Below are 21,350 nucleotides of genomic sequence, written 5' to 3'. Positions count from 1 at the left end.
ACAACAAAACAGTAAAAGAAAGCAAGCACACAAATACATCATCACCACCAACTCCACAACAAAGGCAACAACTATTATTGGTCACTAACATTAACATCAATGGACTCATTCTCCAATAAAAAGACACAGACTAACAGATTGGTTGCAGAAAAAGTATCCAACATTCTGCTGCATTCAAGAAACACACTTCTGCAAGAAAGATAGACACGACCTCAAAAAAAAAGGGCAGGTAAAAGGTTTTCCAAGCAAATGGACACAAGAAAAAAGCTGGAGTAGCCATCCTGATAGCTAATAAAAAAAAGACTTTCAGCCAAAATTAATCAAAAGAGATGGAGAGGGACACTTCATTCTCATCAAAGAAAAAAAATTTACCAGAAGGCCAACATAATCCTGAACATCTATGCACCAAACACAAGGGCTCCTGCATTTGTCAAAGAAACATTATTAAAGTTTAAATCACACAATTATCCCAACACATTCATAGTCGGAGACTTCAACATCCCACTGTCACCAAGGGACAGATCATTGAGAAAGAAGCTAAATAGGAAAAATAATGACATTTACAGAGGTCCTAAATCAAATGGACCTAATAGATGTCTACAAAACCCAAACACAGAAGAGTATACCTTCTTCTCAGCACCTCAGGGAACTTTCTCCAAAATTGACCATAGAATCAGGTACAAAGCAAACCTCAACAGATACAAGATTGAAATAATCCCTTGTATCATATCGGACAGCCATGGTCTAAAACTAGACATCAGCAATAACAGAAATAACAAAAAGCTTACACACACATAGAAACTTAACAACTCTTTCTACTCAGTACCAACCTGGGTCAGTGAGGAAATAAATAAATTTAAGAAATTCAATGAAAATAAAGGTGCAACTTACTGTAATTTATGGGATACAATGAAACCAGAGTTAAGAGGAAAGGCCATAGCACTAAGTGCCTTGAGAAAGAAATTTGAAGCATCTCATATAATCAACTTAATGACACACTTGAGAGCACAGAGGAGGAGAAGAAGAAGAGGAAGAAGAAGAAGGAGGAGGAGGAGGAGGAGGAGGAGAAGGAGGAGGAGGAGAAGGAGGAGGAGGAGGAGGGGGAGGAAGGAGGAGAAGGAGGAAGAAGAAAAGAAGAAGGAGGAAGAAGAAGAAGGAAGAAGAAGACACAGACAAGAGGAATAGAAGAATAGAAGATAGAAGGCTGGATATAATCAAACTCGGGACTAAATCAATAAATTAGAAACAAAGAAAACAATTCAAAGAATCAACAAGCCCAATAGTTGGTTCTTTGAGAAAATCAACAAGATAGACAGTCCAAATCAACAAAATCAGAAATGAAAAGTGGGATATAAAAATAATAAATAAATCTTTTTTAAAAAGGTGTTGGAGACATAGCTCAGAGGTTAAGAGCACTGGCTGTTCTTCCGAAGCTCCTGAGTTCAATTCCCAGCAACCACGTGGTGGCTTACAGCCATCTATAATGAGATCTAGGGCCCTCTTTTGACATGTAGGCACACATGCAGGCAGAACACTGTATAAATAATAAGTAAATCTTAAAAGAAAAAGAAAAGTGGGACATACCACAGACACTGAGAAAATCCAAAGAATCATTATGTCCTACTTCAAAAGCCTATATGCAACAAAATTTGAAAATGTAAATGAAATGAACAATTTTCTTGATAGACTCCATTTATCAAAGCTGAATCAAGATCATGTAAATATATTAAACAGTCCTATACCCACTATGGAAATAGAAGCTGTCATCAAAAGTCTCCCATTCAAAAAGAGCCCAAGGCCAGACGGTTTCAGTACAGAATTATACTAGACCTTCATAGAAGAGCTAACACCAATACTCTTAAAACTATTTCACAAAACAGAAGGAACCTTACCAACCTCATTCTATGAGGCCACAGTCACCTGATCACCCGATATCTAAATAGTACAAAGACCCAACAAAGAAAGAGAACTTCAAACCAATCTCATTTATAAACATTGACACAAAAATACTCAATAAAATACTCACAAACTTCTTCAATTCTTTATATATTCTGCGTATTAGCCCTCTGTCAGATGGAGGGTTGGTGAAGATCTTTTGCCACTATGTAAACTGTTGTTTTATTTTGATGACCGTGTCCTTTACTTTACAGAAGCTTTTCAGTTTCATGAAGTCCCATTTATTGACTGTTGATCTTATAGCTTGTGCTGTTGGTGTCCTGTTCAAGAATTGTCTCCTGTGCCAGTGAGGTCAAGGCTGTTCCCCAATTTTTCTTCTAACAAATTTAGTGTATCTGGTTTTATGTTGAAGTAGTTGATCCACTTGGACCTTAATTTTGCACAGGGAGATAAATATGGGTCTATTTGCATTTTACTGTATGTAGACATCCAGTTAGAACAGCAGTATTTGTTGAAGATGCTACCTTTTTTCCATTGTATGGTTTTGGCTTCTTCGTCAAAAATCAAGTTTCTGTAGGTGTGTGAGTTTATTTCTATGATTTGATTCCACTGAAAATCTGTTTCTATGTCAGTACCATGCTGTTTTTTATTACTGTTGCTCTATACTACAGCTTGAGATCACAGATGGAGATCCCTCCAGAAGATCTTTTATTGTTCAGGATTGTTTTAGTTATTCTGAGCTTTTTTGTTTTCCATATGAAATTGGGAATTGTCCTATCAAGGTCTGTAAAAAATGGTGTTGGTATTTTGATGCGAATTGCACTGAATCTGTAGATCGATTTTGGTAGGATAGCCATTTTCGCCATGTTAATCCTACTGATCCATGTGCATGGAAGATATTTCTATCTTTTGATATCTTTGTCAATTTCTTTCTTCAGAGACTTGAGATTTTTTTTTATACAGTTCTTTTACTTGGTTGGTTAGAGTCACACCAAGGTACTTTATTTTATTTTTGGCTAATGTGAATGGTGTTGTTTCCCTAATTTCTTTCTCAGCCATTTCATCTTTTGAATATGGGAAGGCTTCAAATTTTTTTGAGTTAATTTTGTATCCAGCTACTTTGCTGAAGATGTTTATCCTCTGAAGAAGTTCTTTTGTTGAATTTTGGGGGTCACTCATGACTATCATATCATCTGTGAATAGTGGTACTTTGACTGCTTCCTTTTTATCCCCTAGATCTCCTTTAGTTGTCTTATTGCTCTAGCAAGGACTTCAAGAACTATGTTGAAGAGATAAGGAGAGAATGGGCAGTCTTGCCTTGTCCCTGATTTCAGTGGGATTGATTGAAGTTTTTCTCTGTTCAGTTTGATGTTGGCTATAAGCTTGCTGTATATTGCTTTTACTATGTTTAGGTATGTGCCTTGTATCCTGATCTCTCCCAAACTTTAAAAATAAATGAGTATTGAATTTTGTCAAATGCTTTTTCAACAGTTAAGGAGATCATCATGTGTATGTGTGTGTATGTGTGTGTGTGTGTGTGTGTGTGTGTGTGTTTTCCTTTCAGTTTGTTTATGTGGTGGGTTACACTGATGGATTTTCTTATGTTGAACCACCCCTGCATGCCTGGGATGATGCCTACTTGGTCATGGTGGATGATATCTTGATGTGTTCTTAGATTCAGTTTGTGAGTATATTATTGAGTATTTTTGTATCAGTGTTCATAAACATGATTGAATTATGGAACATATATTTATGACATGAATCATATAAAATACAAAGTTTTTGAAGCCTGTTAAAACTATCTTCTGGAGGTATCTCCATCCCTGATCTCAAGCTGTAGTATAGAGCAACAGTAATAAAAACAGCATGGTACTGGCATAGAAACAGAATGGTAGATAAATGGAATCGAATCAAATACCCAGAAATAAACCCACACACCTACAGAGCCTTGATTTTTGATAAAGAAGCCAGAACCATACAATGAAAAAAAGATAGCATCTTCAACAAATAGTGCTGATCTAACTGAATATCTACATGTAGAGATATGTAAACAAACCAATATTTATTACCCTGCACAAAAGTAAAGTCCAAGTGGATCAAATACTTCCACTTATAACCAGACATACTAAATCTGTTAGAAGAAAAATTGGGGAAGAGTCTTGACCTCATTGGCACAACTTCCTCAATAGAACACCAATAGCATAGGCTCTGAGATCAACAACCATTTAACAGGACCTCATGAAACTGAAAAGCTTCTGTAAAACAAAGGACACTGTCAACAATACAAAACCATAGCCTACATACTGGGAAAAGATCTTTACCAACCCTCCATCTGACAGAGGGCTAATATCCAGAATATATTAAGAGCTGAAGAAGTTAATCACCAACATAGTAAGTAATCCAATTTAAAAATGAGGTACAAACTAAACAGAGAATTCTCAACGAAGGAATATCAAATGGCAGAGAAACACTTAAAGAAAGGCTGAGAGTCCTCAGTCATCCAAGAAATGAAAATCAAAATGACCCTGACATTCCAACTCATACCCATCAGAATGGCTAAGATCAAAACTCAAGGGATGACTCATGCTGGAGAGAATGTGGAGAATGGGGAATCCTCCATTGCTGCTGGGAATGTAACCTGTACAACCACTTTGGAAATAAGTCTGGTGCTCTCTCAGAAAATTCGGAATAGTGTTACGTCAAGATTCAGCTATACCACTCCTGGGCATATCTCCCAAAGATGCTAAACCATACAACAAAGACATTTACTCAAGTATGTTCATTTCAGCTTTATTCATAATAGTCAGAATCTGGAAACAAACTAGATGTCCCTCAACGGAGGAATGAATACAAAAATTGTGGTACATTTACACAGTAGAATACTATTCAGCAATTAAAAACAAGGAAATCATGAAATTTGCAGGCAAATGGTGGGAACTATAAAATATCATCCTGAGTGAGGTATCCCAGAAGCAGAAAGGAGCTCCACAGTGAGACCAACAGAGCCCCCCCCCCCAAAAAAAAAAAAAAAAACCTGGACCCAGGCAGGCCTGCAGAGACAGATACTCCAATCAAGGACTGTAGATGGAGAAGACCTAGATCCCCTGCTGAGAAGAAGCCCATAGGCTGCTCAATTTCCAAATGGGTGTCCTATTAAGGGAAGCATGAGCTGTCTATGACATGACCTCAGTGGCTGGCTCTTTGATCACCTCTCCCTGGAGGTGCAGCCTTGTCAGGCCACAGAGGAAGATGTTGCAACATGTCTTGATAAAACCTGATAGGCTAGGGTCAGATAGAAGGGAAGGAGGACCTCCCCTATCAGTAGACTAGGGGAGGGACATAAAAGGAGAAGTGGAAGGGTGGGTGGGACTGGGAGGAGAGGAGGGAGGGGGTTATAGCCGGGGTACTAAGTGAATAAATTGTAACAAAGAAAGAAAAGAAAGAAAGAAAGAAAGAAATGTGTCTTTGTGTCAAAATAATAATAATAATAATAATAATAATAATAATAATAATAATAATAAACAAGACCATATGTGAGAAACTCAGGGGTTACTGTCTATTTTAGTGAGCAAAGTCAATGCTACGAAAAACAAAACAAAACAAAACAAAAACGGTATATAACATATCCGTATCTGTCTCTCTTCACAGGTGGTCAGTTTGAATATCTCCTTTGTCTGTGCTCGATTATCTGTGTGTTTCACACATGTGAACTGAGACACTCAACCTGGTAGGAAGAATCAGAGAGAACACAATTGAATCTGTGAACTAAAACTTTAGTGACAAGTTTACTCAAGACATAGCACAAAGCAATTTGCAGAAAGAGCCATTACTGAGAGCAAAACAACAACATACCTTATATTAGAGAAAGAACAGTGGCTGCAAACTCACCTTGTGGGCATCAGATTTGAGGTCCTAAACAGTGTTGCAAAGCCATGAATGAATAAACAGTTTAAAATTTTAAAATTGGAAAAGAGAGATTAGTATTATCTATCAACACATAGGTACCTTAAAATACATAAATTATCCATGGAATATATTGCATGTAATCATAAAACAAATAGAAAAATACCAGTAAAATTATCAATTCACTTAGAAACTGAAAGAGCTTCATGAAATTTAGCTAGATGATAAATATATCATGAATTGGTTAATCTAATTAACACCTGAATATGCAAGTTAAAATTATAATTAAAAAATTACCACATTTTATTACAAAATTTAAGTCTGACAATATTAAATTTGGATGAAGATATGAAATATTTGGAAATATATCAATTTGGTTTTGCCTTATAAAATTGATGATACTCTACTACCAAGCATACAAAGCCAAGAAACAGTTGGACAATTTAAAAGGAAATTATGTGCAACCACAGAAATAAGTTTAATAAACATGAAATATGAGAGGCTAAGAATAAAATCCAAGGAACATATAAACAAATGTCAAATCTGTTTTTTAGCAAAGTGAATTTATATTAAGATGAGTTGATATTTATGTTGCTAAAGTTTGTAATTTCGGGGGCTGCGGTGTGGTTCAGGGGCAGAGCCCTTGAGTAGCATGCACAAGGTCCTGGGATACATGACCAGCACCATAAAAATGTAAGTCAATAAAATAATATTATTAAAGACTAAAAACTAAATACATTATCAATTTTTACCTACTTTTATAGGATTAATGTTATCACAATAAAATGAAATTAAAAAAGATTAAAAATTAAACATGATGTCAATATTTATCCAGTTTTTATCAGATTAATGTTATCAGAACAAAATTAGTGAAGATTAAAAGTTAAATACCATGACAAATTTTACAGTTTTTATGAGAGTAATGTTATCCCACTACTTATGGAACAGATGAAATCTGTCTTTCTAGAATGTTCCATGGAACACGTCCCTAGTTTGGATGTAGTAATCACTCCCCTCTTAATGTGGTGACTTAACACTTCATCTTGAAATTAATAATGGGCAAATGGAGAGACTAGCTGTGTGCAACTCTCAAGACCAAAACAAATCTCAAACTCTCAAAACATACAAAGAGATACTTAGTGAATTTTGGCATTTCTGTACTATGATGCACACTTGGATATCCAGTGTTTGGAGGCATTGCCATTGAAGATTGACTCCACACAGAATGGAGATGGCATGACCTTCATGCTACTTCAGTATTACATACAGGAAGAAAAGTAATGCAGTTCTGAGAGCACTTACTGCTGTATAGGGAACTATCAAACAATTAGTGTAGTCACATGCACGTCTTTATTTTGTGTTGTCCCTATATTTTACAATGTGATGTTCATTGCACTTATTTAAAATGTTACTAAAGCATGTAAAGAAATCAATCTGGCATATATTGTTCACTGGTGACTTTTTATTCCATATATTTTTGCTTTTTAATGTTTTCTTGCTGGGATAGTAAGAAGTTGATTCTATTGTTTTTGGACCACAAAGATGTATGGCTGAGGAGTTTCTCTGTAGGTGCTGCTCAAATAAATGAACAAATATATATGCAGGATGCCCAGAGTAATTTGATATCAAATACATTGCACAATGGTGATCAACGCGAATTAACACATTTGTTTTCACTTATTCTGTGCATTATGATCACCATCAAGTCATAACTGAGACCTTCCTTCTTTTCAAGGCCACGCTCCCACTCTCTCCGTCTAGGAGTTTGACTATTGTAGACTACTCATAAAAGGGATCATGAGCGTTTGTCCTTCTGTGTCTGTCTAATTCACTCAGTATACTATCTTCATGCTTCATACAGGTTATTGGAAATAACATGTGTTCATAACATTCTACTGAACATGCACACCATGCTTATCCACAGGCTTATCACAGTTAGGCTACTACTACACTATACACGAGGAAGAAAGTGGATTCTTGAGACACAAATTTCATCTTTTCTAGGTACACATCCAAAGTGGATCATATACAAGCTCTCTTTTGAAATTTTTGAGGAATGCATTTTTCATTTTGATTGTTTGAATTTACATTCCCATTAATATTATATAAGTGCTCCTTTCCTCAATGTCCTTGCCAACACTTACAGCTTGTCTTTTTTATAGTGGTCATTCTAACAGAAATGAATAAGGTATTGAGTAGGGATTGATCTTTATTTTTCTGAGGTTTGACCTGTCAACTAGCATTCTTGTATACCCTTTTTTAATTTTTATTAATTACAGTTTATTCACTTTGTATCCCACCTGTAGCTCCCTCCCTCCTCCCCTCCCAACCCTATTCTCTCTCTCTCTTCTCCACCCATGCCCTTCCCCCAGTCCACTGATAGGGGAGGTCTTCCTCCCCTTCCTTCTGATCCTAGTCTATCAGGTCTCATTAGGAGTCTTGTATACTCTTAAACATTATAAATCTTCTTTGAGAAAAATGCCTACATAGGTTCTTTGACCACTTAAAAATTAGGTACCTTACCTGGGGTTTCTGTTCACACTCCTACTTTCTCAATACTTACTATGTACATGTTACGTTTTCTCTAATCTTTGGTCCCATGTTGCTTATTCTTTAATTCTGGAGAGGTTTTTTTTTAAATGTCTTATTTATTCATTTATTTTTATTAATTACAATTTATGCACTTTGTATTCCAGTTGTAGCCCCTACCTCATGCCCTCCCAATCCCCCTTCTCTCCATTGTCTTCTTCCCCACCCCTCCCCCAGTCCAACAGAGGGAGGTGATCAAAGAGCCAGCCACTGAGTTCATGTCAGAGACAGTCCCTGTTCTCATTACTATGGAATCCACTTGGACCCTGAACTGCCATGGTTTACATCTGTGCAGGGGTTCAAGGTTATCTCCATGTATGGTCCATGGTTGAGGTATCAGTCTCACAAAAGACCCCTGGGCCCAGATTTTTTGGTTCTGTTGCTCTTCTTGTAGTGCTCCTGTCCCCTTCATGTCTTCCATCTCCCCCTTCTTTCATAAGATTCCCTGCACTCTGTCACATGTTTTCAAGTAACGCCACTGAACTTTATTTTTTCATTTTTTTCAGACCTTTCAAAGTTGTTCTCTTTGTTTTGTTTTTGTTTGATAGACAGGGTTTCCTTTTGTTGTATGGGTTGGCCTCCAACTTACAGCAATCCTTCTGCATCAATTTTCTGAGTGTTGGAGTAGGGAGCCTAGAAGAAACTTTTCAACAACCCTCTCATCCTCCTTCCATCTGTGCTTTATTACCTTAAGATAAGCATGTGCTCTCTTTAATCATGATTTCAAGTTGAGTGTGCTCAGAAAATATACTTTAGTGAGCATGCCCAGAAACAGCTTCACCATTAACATTTTTTTAAATATACATTTTTTTTACTTTTTTATTAATTATAGTTTATTCGTTTTGTATCCCCCATAAGCCCCTCCCTCCTCCCCTCCCAATCCTACTTTCCCTCCCCCTTTATCACCCATGCCCTCCCCAAGTCCACTGATAGAGGAGGTCCTCCTCTCCTTCCTTCTGATCTTAGTCTATCAGGAGTGGCTGCATTGTCATCTTCTGTGTCCAGGTAAGGCTGCTCCCCTTTCTGGGGGAGGTGCTCAAAGAGCAGGCCAATCAGATTATGTCAGAGGCAGTCCCTCTTCCCATTACTATGTAACCCACTTGGACACTAAACTGCCCTGGGCTACATCTGTGCAGGGGTTCTAGGTTATCTCCATGCATGGTACTTTGTTAGAGTATGAGTCTCTGGGAAGACCCCTGTGAACATTTGAACATTCTTTTTTAAAATGAGTATAGACATGTGCCCTGGATAAATTTTCCCATGCTTCCTTTCTTCTGTTGCTATGGGGATGACCCTGAAGTTTTCCTTACCTGTGAGACAGATGTCTTTATGTACCTCTAGGCTGTTCAGTTTTGCTTTCTTCTCATCACATTTGGTGACACCTCAGATTTCTGACTACTATTTATGCTGTTCCCCAATGCAGTAAATATTCATGATAAACCAACAAATTGTAGAATGTCTCTTAGTCCTAAATGCAATGATTGGTAGCTGAGCTATAATAGTTTTTGAGTATTTATTAGTTTATGCTTTTGTTCTTTTATTGTGAGGTGGCACCGTGTTTTCTCTACCCAACCTCCCAACTTCTGTCAAGAGAATACTTGCTTACTCTTGGGGTTCCCCATTCTTTCTTGGCATCCTCCCCACCATTATTTGTACAAATTGAGGGCATGACTGCTCTAAGGCATCGTTGTGGGCAAGGTCTTTATTGTAGATATGAGGAAGAGTACAGCCAGAGACATCTGGAAGAGTCAAGAGCAGGGAGAGAAAGCAGGAAAGCAGTATACTGAACATGGCTAACAGACTGGACTTGGACATGAAGTGAGGGATAGGAGTGAGAGAAAAGGCAATGAGAGTGCAGTGTGCATAAAGGAGACCAAGAGAGAGGGGCAAGATAGAGAGGGTCAAGAGAGAAACATCACACACACACACACACACACACACACACACACACACACACACACATGGGGGGGCACATGGCTGAAATGGCAGTGTTACATAGGAATGAGAAGCTGAAGCAAAGAAGCCCATGATCTGGAGAAGTTTAGGAAGAGATGTGGGGTGAGAGAGCTGAGAAGAGCCAAGATGCCAGCATGAGCTCTGTAACAGGTATTTATTTGGGGTGCTGAATGAACTCAGAGGCTAGCATGTGTGGTGGCATGCTAATAAGCACCAGAGATAGCCATTTGTGTTTCTCTTTTGAATCTGACAGTCTCTTCCTATGATAAATATACTACAGTTAGGTACTGTGCAGTGTTCCGATATTTAAAATGTCCAGGATGGCTGGCTCTGGGGTCATGCACATGTGATGGGCTCTGAATGGGACACACCCAAACACAGCTACAGCAGAGCCCTGGGTCCTTTGGTTGGTAAAATTGCTCATAGCCCTTCCTCTCCCATCCAGCCCTCTATATATCCCATTCTTTCTACCAGCTCACTTTTGGACATCCTCATCCAAAACATCTGAAATAATTTCTAAAGTCTTCTTAAAAGATATCCTATTTATGGATTGTTCTGGTAGTTCTTTCTTTCTTCTTTCTTTCTTTCTTTCTTTCTTTCTTTCTTTCTTTCTTTCTTTCTTTCTTTCTCTTTCTTTCTTTTTCTTTCTTTCTTCTTTCTTTTTCTCTCTTTCTTTCTTTTCTTTCTTTCTCTCTTTTTTTCCTTTCTTTTTTCTGTGATTAAATACTGTGATCAAAGTGAGAAAAGGAGGAAAGGGTTAGGCTCACAATTTCAGATTATAGCTCATTACTTTTAAGAAGTTAAAACAGGAATGGAAGCCCTGCACTCACCCTCAATATTACAAAAATTAATTTCACAGATCCCCTATATTGAGTTGTTTACACTCAGCTAACTTTCTCCACTTCTTCACAATGCAGGGCCTCTGCCCAAGGAACATGATAAGCACAATGAGATGGTCTTCCTACATCAATTATCAATCACTCACCTCCCAACCTGTCCATTGGCCAACCTAAACTAGATAATTCCTCCATGAGGTTCTCTATCCAGGTGATGTTAGATTGTGGCAAGTTGACATTTATGTAACCACAACAGTAATCATTGTCTGGCATGGAAGATGAGTGCTGTCTCTACAAAGGGCTTTTTCTTTCCCCCACAGCTGGCACAGCCTCATTTTCACAGTCACACTGCAATGTTTTTACCTTTGAATTGTGCTGATTTTTCTTTCACATTCCTTTTCAAAGTTCTAGAAGCTGAGAGATCACTGCAATGAAAGGCTTATGGGCTATTGCAGATGTTAGGCATACAAGCACCAGGACCAGGGAGAAAGTCTTAAAAGCAAGGATAGTTTGGAAATCACTGGGTCTAAATTCAGAACATTCTAGGTGTTTTTCTTGTTTTGTTTCTGTCTGGCAGCACCCTCAATAACTGAGTAACACTGCCATCCCCAAGAACATTTTTCTAATGAAGAATCAGGGATAGAAAACAAACTTTCTATGGAACCCACATTGGCCACAGAAGATGAATAAGATGGATGGGACTTTGGATCTGATGACTGTTCATAAAAAGTAATTATGGCTTCTGATTGGTTGGAATTAATAGTCTGGCAGTCTAAGATGGAATTTAAGAAACAAATTCAATGTATATTTAGGAATGCATGATGACCTTTCATTGGTTTAGCCAATAGTTGTGTTTCCCTATGTGTTCCCTGTTCCCTCTTAACCCTTGAAATAAAATTCAGAATGTTTCAGAAGTTTTCCCTCATTACTCTGGGGCCAACCATTGAGACACTAAATGTGAGGAACTGTGAGACTAAAAGGTTTACAACCAACAGGAGAATATGGGAAGCAGATAAGGCAGTGCTGGCCTTGCTGCACATGCAAACATGTTCAAATGCTTGGGCTTCTCTGGGGAAACAGCTCTGTGGTTTATTTCTGGTGTCTGTCATGTATATGAAACTTCCTTGTCCAGTTGGAAGGACTTACTGAGCCAAAACTTTAATTGCTTCCTTTCTCTTCAACAACTTCATCAGTTTAGAGATTCTGACAACAGATATGCTGGCCCCATTGTTGAGTGAACTCCTGCCTCAAGGCAGAATAGTAATGAGCCTTTGTAGCCCATATGCCTGGTTACTGTTTGCTTTTACCAATGAGAGATGTAAAAGTTTCTGTGTTTTGAGTCTCATGTGTGCCAGCAAAGTCAATACAAAAAAATATTCTCAACTCAAAGGTGATAACCCATAGTTTACTTTGGAAACAAATATGAGTGATCATGAACTGGGCATGCAGATTCAGGTTACCCAGAAGTCCATGTTTCAACCAGGTAATATTTTCAGAAAGTTTTTATAGAACATAATAAATCAATAGGCCTGTCAAGCGCATTCGCTGAAACACAGAGGAAGCATATTACCTAGGACAACCCAGATGGAGGAGTCAGATGCTGTCGTGTGGCATTCTTAGACATACAGTTGGTGGGAGCTAGTGGTTCATTTCTACATTAATAGATTTACCTAATAGTTATAAAGATGTTAGCTCACATACAGAGGTGTAGTTAAAAGGGACCAAACAGCCCAAAATAATTTCTTATTAGTGTTAGGGTCCAGAAGACTCTGAAAGAATGACCCCAGACTTGAGTAGCATGAAAATAACTAAATGTGATTATTTTGCAAAAGACCTGCATGCTGGGGCCACCATCCAGGCAAAATGGCAACCCTAGACAAAGGCACACAGGCACATAGGAGACTTGGGGAATTTCTGGAACAGGTAAGTCATCTTTATTGTGATTGGCACAGGTCAAAAGCAAGGGTACAAGTGCATCTATGATTGGAAAGAGCTAGCTAGGGCCTGATTAGGGGTTGGGGGCTCTCTAAACTGGTCCAAACTGTCACAAACTGGTTATGTCACAAGGGTTAATTCCTGACTGGCTTGTGTCCAGGTGGCCGTTGGGCTACGTTCTTGTGTTAAGAATGTTCTACTACAAGATAAGATAAGGCTGCCCAGAACACATGTCCCTTCCCATTTTTGTGGTTTTTCTCTAGGCTGTTTCTTGGGTGGGAGATTTTACAATTTTGTTTCTGGAATTGGAGGCCTGATACTCTCAGTTAGGACCTGGGCCTGCCTCTCACAATCTTTGATGTCCTGATAGTTGGTGGCAAGGCAGGTATGTCTTCTTTCCAGCAATTTTCTTCCCTTTTAAGTAGACATGTTTTTTCTTATACTCTTTCTCTTTTAATTTCTATGTAAAATGCAACCAATTTTACCCAATGTGTAACACTGTCACTCTCTCCCCAGTATTTTTTATGGATCCACAAATACTTTGAATGTGTTATGTTCATTCTGAGCAGTGGCTTTTATCATACACAGCTTTTACTCTGAATCTTTTGGAGCATAATCTGACATCAACAACAGAAAAGAGGTAAACAAACAAACAAATAAAAGAGGACCCTTTAAACAACCTATGATTCAAAAAAAAAAAAGAAAAAATAAATTAAATTAAAAAAAACAACCTATGATTCAGACAGAAATTCTTAAAATATTTTAAATACATTTACATAAATAAAAATCCAGCAAATAAAAGTTTGTGACACTTAGTGAAAACTGTGCTGATGGCAATACACAACCTTAAATGATTACATAAGAAAAAAGAGAAGTCTTTATAATTAATAATCCAAAATTCTACTTTAAGAAACCACGGGGGGAGGGGGTGCATGCCTTTAATCTCAGCACTCCTGAGGCAGAGTGAAGCTCTGTGACTTCAAGGCCCATCTGGTCTACAAAGCGATTTCCAGGACAGCCAGAACTACATAGAGAGACCTGGTCTTTGAAAACAACCAAGCAAACAAAGAAACAAAAAAGAAACTTTAAAACAGAATAAAATAAGCCCCAAACAGTCAGTATAAAGAGAATGATAAGAGAATGATAACAAAAATAAAAATAATAGCCTGGCATGGTGGTGCACGACTGTAATCCCAGCACTCAGGGAGGCAGAGGCAGGTAGATCTCTGTGAGTTCAAGGCTGGTGTGCAGAACAAGTCCAGGACAGCCAAGGTCACACAGAGAAACCTTGTCTTGAAAAACAATCAATCAAACAAAACAAAACAAAAGACTAGAAATAATGAAAATAACATGTGTGGGCATGCCTGGCAAAGGGCCATTAGGGATCACTTCCTCTGACATGACTACAGAAGTTGTCAGGCTGAGAGTATGGAGCAACCTTACTTTGGAGAGTCGGCCCAGAGACAAACAACCAAAGGCAGGCCTGGAGACGGTGTGGAGGAACCTTATTGGTCTCCCAAAGCTATGTAACATGCTCTCTCTTCTGGGAATCAACGAGTCTGAATCTGCTTGCCGTCAGATTCCATTTACCCTGCTCCTGGTGTCTGTGTAGTGACTCCGAAGCCTTTCACCCCCTTGGCCTGAATCCCCTGTCCTCATCCATGGGCTGGACCCTTGGGGGGAGGACCAACAAAAATGTAAAGTAGAGAAACTGAAACCCAAAACTGTTTTACCCCTAAAAATACAAAACCCCAATAATTTGTGATCTGGATACCCCTCTAATAAGAGTGATGAAGTTAGAAATTACAAAAGCACAGTGAACCAGAGGACATAGGACACATCTCTCAGCCATCAGGATAATGACAGGGGCATGTAGACAGAGCTTTCTGTTCTTAAATTTAGCAACTTGAATTGAATGGACCAGGTATTTAAAATCTATAAATTATGCACACTCAACCAAGATAAAATGAACAACTTGACTCATCCTGTGGCACACTATTAGAATAATCTTAAATTGTAAACTTTTGAAGAAGAGATGTCTTGGCACAAATGCTTTTACTTGTGTTCTTCAGATATGTAGAAGAGTTAAAGTGAGTTTCACACATTTCTTGCAGAGACTAGAAGAGGGGTGGCTGCTTCTTCCCCTTTTTTGGTTTTTTGAGACAGGGCTTATCTGTGTAGCCCTGGCTTTCCTGGGCTCACTTATACACCAGGCTGCCCTTGAGCTCAGAGATTCTTAACTTATTTTATAATAATTACCCATTGCCTTAACCAGAAAAAGATTATACCGACAAAGAAAATGACTTCACAGTCACTAATAAGCTGGTTTGACTCTACACATATGATGTGTAAATGTATCACAGTTTCTTTATCCATTCTTTGATTGATGGACATTGGGTTGTTTCCAGTTTCTGCCTCTTTAGAATAAAGCTGCTATGACCGTAGCTGAGCAAGGGTCTTTGTGGTATGGTAGAGCATCTTCTGGTTATTAGCTATATAGCACAAAATAATCATAATACAAGCCACAGACCCCAAAAAGCTAAGTAAAAAGAAGGGCCCAAGGGAGGGCGCTTGAATCCCACTCAGAAGGGGAAATAGACTACACTTTGGAAGTAGGTGAAGTGTGGGAACTGGGTGGGAGATGGTATGGGGAGGAAAATGAGTGTTGAAATTAGAAATGGAGAGAACAGGGGTGAGAGTTGAGAAGGCCGGGAAAAAACAAACACACAAAACACATTAGTTTCCCTAAAAAGAAAAAATTTGGAAAACAAAAAAATGTGTTAATACTAGAAAAATGGATCAAAGGATGTCATTTACATTTAATTTAGAAAGAGAAGCTACAATATACCTGCCTCTAATTATTGAAAAAGCAAAAGAAATTAAAAAAATTAAAGGATGAAAATGAAAAACAAAACAAAACCTCCTTAGTCTTGTTGGGTAGCAGGTGGCAGATAAGTGATGTTATTTACTGTTTGTTTGTTTGTTTGTTTGTTTTCATATTCAAGTTGGTAGATGGTTATCTTATTGTCAGCGAGCCTCTTGTTAATTCCTGTTTCATTAGAATGTCATCTTCTGGGTCTCCAAGTTCTCATTCAATATTTGGCAATTTATACTTTTTAAATATTCAGGGTGACATTATGGAAACATTCCCAGTATCACAAACACAGCATGTAAGAGTCAGAATGTGTAATCTAACAGAATGTAGCAGACACCAGCCATTCTGCTGGCTAGAGTGAGAGCATGGAAAGGATTCCTAGCTGCACCTTGGGGAAGTATGTTTTGAGATTATAAATGGTAATGTTTACTCAAAAATTTAAAAGAGCTACCTTTCCTATGTTTCAAATTTTAATATAGCTCTATTCAAGTGATATCAACACACTCTCCCTTAATTCATTCCTTCTCCTTTGCATTCATAATAGATATCTGTGCACTACTTATTCTATGTGTTTTATTTCTTTATTGTGGCAAAATACACACAATATAAAGTCTGAGTATCTTAACCATTTTTATGTGTATAGTTCAGTGGCTTTAAGTATGTTCGTAAGAATGTCTTGGTCTTGAGTCATCACCACCATTGATCTCCACAACTATTTTTAATCTTGTGAAGCTGAGGTTACACACTTATTAAATAAAACTCCCTATTTTTCTCTCTTCTGGGTCTTGAGAAACCACGATTTTCCTTGTTGAGTATATGAGTGTGACTACTGGAAATACATGAAATAATTGAAGTACTGAATATTTAACTGTTTTAATGTGCTTATTTCACTTAGCATAATATCCTTAACATTAGCACATTAATTCAAGTTGAAACAAATACCATAATTTTTTTACAAACATTTTCTCTTTCTTTCTTTTTTTTATTTCTTCTTTCTTTTTTCTTTCTTTTTCTTTTTCTTTTTTGGAGATATGTTCTTCTGTGAACCAAAGCTATTTTTATACTTACTATGTAGCCCAGGATGGTGCCTACATACCATCCTCTTTTTGAAGTCTCCCAAATGTTACTATTATGGGTGTGAACTGATACATCCAGAATCTCCAGATTTTTTTTTCTGTTTAAAATGCAGAATAATATCCATGGCATTATCTACTTTATGTTGCTTATCTACTTACTTACTCATTGACACTTGGGATGCTTATACCTGATAGACATTGTTGATATGCAATAATTTCACTTATTTATTATTCTTATCTTACTTCTTTAAGCTCTTGTCTTGTTTCAGTGTTTTGATCTTTTCATTAGCCTCCAATCTATCCTTCGGGATAGCCAATGTTTTTTCTTGTTGTGATTTGCCATCTTGGTGGAGTTGACACAGGGACAGACTGATGAAACATTCCTCTGGGTGTGCCTGATAAGCTATTTATAGAGAGGTTTAGCAAGTGGCTCAGTGAACAGAGTAGGGACACATTGCAATGATTAATCTTGATCATCAGCTTGATTAGATTGAGATATACATGGGTGATTGTTAAAACATGCTCTCTGTGTTCATCTGTGGAGTCTTTTCTACAGACAGTTAAGTCAGGAAGCCTCTGACCTAATCAATTACTTAAATCCTTTGATGTATTCAAAACTTGAAAGAATAATGGAAGATGGTTGGCACAGAAGGAAAGCATAAAGTGAGACCTTCTTGGAGGCAACGTGTCTCTTGAGGATGCTCCTCTGAAGAGTCTGTCTCTGTTATGCTACCTTTTACTCTCTCTGTTTTCCAGCCTCTTAGAAGTGAGCACTCCTTTCACCTTCACCACACACTACACCTATCTGCCTCCAGGAAACTTTCTCTTCCAGCCAAAGAAATGGGTCCAGAAAACTTTGGATCAAAATCTCTGAGACCTTGAGTCATGAAACATTTTCCTCCTGTATTCTTACAGTGATGGAAGTCTAATCAATATGGCCCTTCTTGAATGTAAGTGACACAGTCCAAGAGCTGAATCTCCAGATGGTACAGAAGCCACAAACATGTATTTTAGTCTCTTCTTGAGCAGGAGGAAATTTCACGGATGCCATGAATTGGGGCTGTCAGACTCCTCAGTTTCTAGTTTCTAGAAACAGACTTGAATGAGCAACACTGAGGGCTCCAGCTTATTAGACTGAGCAGATACTGTCTTCCCATGATATATAAGTTTGCAGATGGCAACTGGAAGGCAGGTATCCTCTAATTCTATAAGCCCCTGTGACAAACCCCGTTAATAATTAGAAATTCTATTGAAATGTTGCTCTGTGAAGCTTGCCTGATACACCAGTTTTCTGTAATACCTCTTTTTTTTTTTTGAGACCATATTTCATCATGTTTGAGAAGCTGAATGCAAATATGGGCTCACAAACATCCAAACTAAGGGCGTCTACAACCTATCTCCCTCTCTTTGAGACAGGATCTCTCTGTGTAACCCTGGCTGTTCTAGAACTCATTATGTAGACCAGCCTGGCCTTGAACTCACTGAGACCCACCAGCCTCTGTCTCCTGAATGCTGAGATTAATATGCTAGCCACCCATTTCATCAGGTTTCTTCCAGAGACTTTATCATATACATGTAAATGAAGTAACCAAGTCTTTCCATACATATTTACATCAAAGCTACAAAATGATTGTTCCATAGAAATGCCTCCTACATCTTCCCCTCTGTACTGGAAGAAAAGTGTCTTCTCCCGTGTAAACTTGTGCTCTTTATCCTCCTTTGACAGTCTCACTAATTACATCAGTTCCTAGATTCTCTGAATTTTCTTTTCCAGTTATGTCAAATTGTCTGTACCTACAGACAATCTTACCCTAGCCTACTTGATAACTGACACAGGACTTCCTTTCTCTTTTGCTGGTTTCCAGAGCTCCACATAGTAGGTGGTTGTCACCTACTATGATATGCATACTAGCAATCATTTTTATTTCTGAATGTTTGTCAACGGCTTTTGGTTTATACTTCAGGAAAATGTTTAATATATCATGTGCATTTTACCTTTACTTACCTTTACTTTACTTACTTTTCTTTCTGTGTTCCAACTTACTGTTTTGATAGGTAAAATTATGACTATAAATACTCAGGTAACTGCTAAGTAAAGAGATATATTTCTTAATCATGGTGACATGTTTTACATTTGTTCATCAATATGTGGTTTATAAATTACTCACCTGTGGAGATGTTTTCTGGTTAAATGTTAAATGGTTAAATGTTTTATTATTAAATCACAGTTTTTCTCAGGAATATATACTCAGTCAGATAAATAGTATACTCCCAGCAACACGTTTTGTTGAGATATCTTTGATAACCACAGTTGGTAAACCAGATGTCATCAACCTGAGGACATTCACTGATAAGATGAAGGACTTGTTTCACAAAAACTTTGAAATTATTGTAAGTAGCATAGAAATGGATTTCCCTTCTCTTCTCTAGATGTATGCTGGGAAAAACCAAATTAGCTTAGAGGGTTAAGAATAGAGTAATAAATGCTCAGTTATTGCATTGTGAAGCTTATTATTAAACAAATATAGAAGAGTCTCAATTATTTGTGTAATAGACTGGTTCAGAGATAAAATGAGAAACAAACACAGATTTTATAAAAAGAACTTAAAGAGGGAAGTAGTCTGTTGGCCAGTTGATGGTGCTGGCTTTCTTGCTGAAGTCCTTTAGATTTTAAGATTTCTTTCAAGTACCCTTCTATTTCCCAGGCGCCACACTGCCAATTTCATACTAAGGAAAAAGATACCGCTTTTCTGGTGGTAACATTTTCAAATGTGTGTGGAAAATCATTTTTATTTTGTTGCTGTTTGTTTTCCCTCTGTCGCAACTGTCCGTTGGCTGCATTTCATAGGAGCCACACTGCTGCGCGGGCTTCCTGTGCCAGCACCAGATAAATTATCTTATTTTCTCTTACGCTTTCATCAGAGACGTTGGGAGCCATGAAATTTGTCAGTTTCTCAGGAATAAATGTAATGCAGATTTCTAGTACCTTAATGGAATAAATGACGTTTGAAAAGAGATTCCTACATTCGTGCCTGAATTTGTCTCTCCTCTTGGATTTCAGAATTTATTAATCCAGAAAGAATATATTATCTACATACCACAGACTAGACTTACCGCTAAACCTGGAGAGATATTTGAAATAAACAGTTACATTAAAAGCTAAGGTTGATCATCTAGAGCATAGGATCCAGTTAGTCAATACAGTAAAGTTGCATGCATGATTCCTCTTTCCGTTTGGCTAGCCTAGAAAATAGGTGGCATACAATTTCCCATCCTCATTAAACCCTTTACATAATCAGTTGCCTGTACTCCTCTGCTCGTTCTCTGTGATGGGCTTAAGAATTCATTCCTTGCCTTGTCAGTTATCCATTCTCTCTCAATAACATTCGAGCCTTCTGGCCCAGTATATCTGAAAGACATAATTGTGAAGTAGAGAATATGAAGGACTTGCTTACCCTGTAATGGTAGAGCTTGGAAATCAATTCAGCCTGTATCCAAGCCTTGTCCGTTATCTGTAGAGAAAGCTGGGGTAGTTTTGCCCACGGACTAGCTTGCTATTAATGAGACTGTCTCCAAAAGGAGATTTTATGATCCTCATCTTTGTTGAGGTAGGCTGAGGGTATTGCCTGGAGCTGACATGTCTCGAGTTAAAAAGGCCTTAAATTAATAAAAATGATCTTTGAATGCCATCTGTCATCTCCTACTTTTGGAAGCTCCTTGCCTGCACTTCCTACTTAAGTAATAATTTTATTCCTTCTCAAGTCTCTGATGGGGTTGAAGACTAGATAGTTATAGTTTTACAGTCAGCCTTAAGTTGTTTAGGATTTAAGAAAATGTTTTAAGGTCTAGAAAGATAATTTTATGATAGAGAATGATTTAGGTGCAAAACTTTAGACTCACCTAGATAGAATAGGTGGCATTTTCATCAAGGTTGCTAAACACAAATAAGCTAAATATTTTGAGTGTAACTTTAACATATGGTTTTCATGATTGTTTCATAACTCTTCTTACTGTATTTACCTATTATAAATAAAAAAGTCCATATGCAAGAAAGAATTCATTCCTTGGATACTTAGTATTGGCAGATGCTTGGAAGACGTACTCATTGACAAACATAAATTATCTGTTTTCTGTGATACAAAATGAAATAAAAGTGTGGGTACAGGAAGAGGTCAGCCCAAGAAAAGCTGATGAATTTCTCAACAGATTTAGGAAGAAATTCGAGAATATTATCTTGACAGATATTCATTGAATCAAAGCAGTTGATAGAGAATTTTCATAAAC

Source organism: Psammomys obesus, unplaced genomic scaffold, assembly GCF_907164565.1.
Source record: "Psammomys obesus unplaced genomic scaffold, mPsaObe1.curated_primary_1811, whole genome shotgun sequence".
NCBI lineage: Eukaryota > Metazoa > Chordata > Mammalia > Rodentia > Muridae > Psammomys > Psammomys obesus.
The sequence above is the reverse complement of the archived record's forward strand: the minus strand, read 5'-3'. Positions refer to the sequence as shown.